Consider the following 1,386-nt stretch of genomic DNA (forward strand, 5'->3'; position numbering starts at 1 on the left):
CCAAGAAACTCCTAGAGGAAAATGGTTGATCATAAAAATTATCACTTTGCCCTTGGGTATTTGGAAAAAATCCAAGTGGGGTAACTCTTTAAACATTCGTTTGAAGATTTCCCCTACTTTGCTTACTCCAATTACCTCTACATTGATTTTAGCCACAATCGTGATTATGGTTACTATAACCTTGGTTATAAGCCCCATATCCTTGGCCATGACTTTGACCATTATAACCATGTTTGTTATAGCTACCACAAATCCCTTGGATTCCACGGTTTCTATAACCACTATTTTGGTTATAATTATCATAGTTCCATTGGCTGTGATAATTCCTATTTCCAACATTCCTTTGAGCATCAAATCTAGGTCCAACATTGTTATTAGCAACAAAATTCACATGTTCATTCTCATTCCCAACACATTCATCACAAGGAACATTAGGGCAAATAGAAGCTTCATGGTCATTCATTCCACACAAATCACAAGACCAACATTCTCTAACCATGCAACAAGAAGAAGGAAGAGAGTTAAGGGAAGAAGATGTACCTCTCCCATTAATTTGGTAGGGAAGAATCGGTGCTTATGAGGTTGCACTCTCGAGCTTAAACTTGATAGAAACTACCTCCTTCCCTAAGTCTGAAATTTGAGTTGACAAATTGTTGATAGCATTGAGTTGTTCAATAAAGCATCCCGTAGTGCTACTCTTGTTTATCGGCTCTTTCTCATCATCTTGCCATTCCATGTAGTGTCTAACTACATCCTCAATGATATCTACAACCTCTTCATCGGTCTTGTTCATGATTGGGCCTCCGGCTCTCGCATCAAGAACTGACCTCCCTTGAGGACTTAAACCGCCATAAAAAATTTGAATGATTAGGTAGTGGGGATTCCATGGTGAGGACACTTGCGTTGATACTCTTTGTATATCTCCCATGCTTCATAGAGGCTTTCACTAGACCTTTGCTTGAAACCTTGAATCAAAGATCTTGCCTCCGCCGTTTTCTTTTGAGGGAAGAAACGGGAAAGGAATTCTTTGGTGACTTCATCCCAAATTCTCAAAGAATTAGGCTTCACTTCCTTATCTAGCCATTCTTGAGCTCTTCCAATTAGAGAGAAAGGAAGTAGTTTAAGCCTTATGAATTCTCGAGCAACCCCGTTCACCTTAATTGTGTTGCAATATTTCTCGAATTCCTTATGATGATTTAGAGGACTTTCATTTACTCCTCAATTATATTTCCGCCTTTCAATCAAAGTTATCATTGCCGGTTTGATTTCAAAATTACTATCCGGGATCAATAATGGAGCAATCCCGTTCTCATACTTGTATGCACCTGGAGTACCTAACTCCTTCAATGTAACCCTTGGGACTTCTCCTATGTTAACTTGTACACA

The 1,386-nt window shown here is 39.0% G+C and overlaps 1 non-coding gene across 1 annotated transcript; it reads left to right on the forward strand.

Annotated features, from left to right (window-relative positions):
• Window positions 1-880: 880 nt before the first annotated feature.
• Window positions 881-986, forward strand: LOC145565122 (small nucleolar RNA R71). Its single transcript, XR_014094971.1, has one exon. It is a non-coding gene; the product is annotated as a small nucleolar RNA R71 (small nucleolar RNA).
• Window positions 987-1,386: the final 400 nt, after the last annotated feature.

This window comes from Chenopodium album, chromosome 1, assembly GCF_948465745.1.
Source record: "Chenopodium album chromosome 1, dcCheAlbu1.1, whole genome shotgun sequence".
NCBI classification, from domain to species: Eukaryota; Viridiplantae; Streptophyta; class Magnoliopsida; order Caryophyllales; family Amaranthaceae; genus Chenopodium; species Chenopodium album.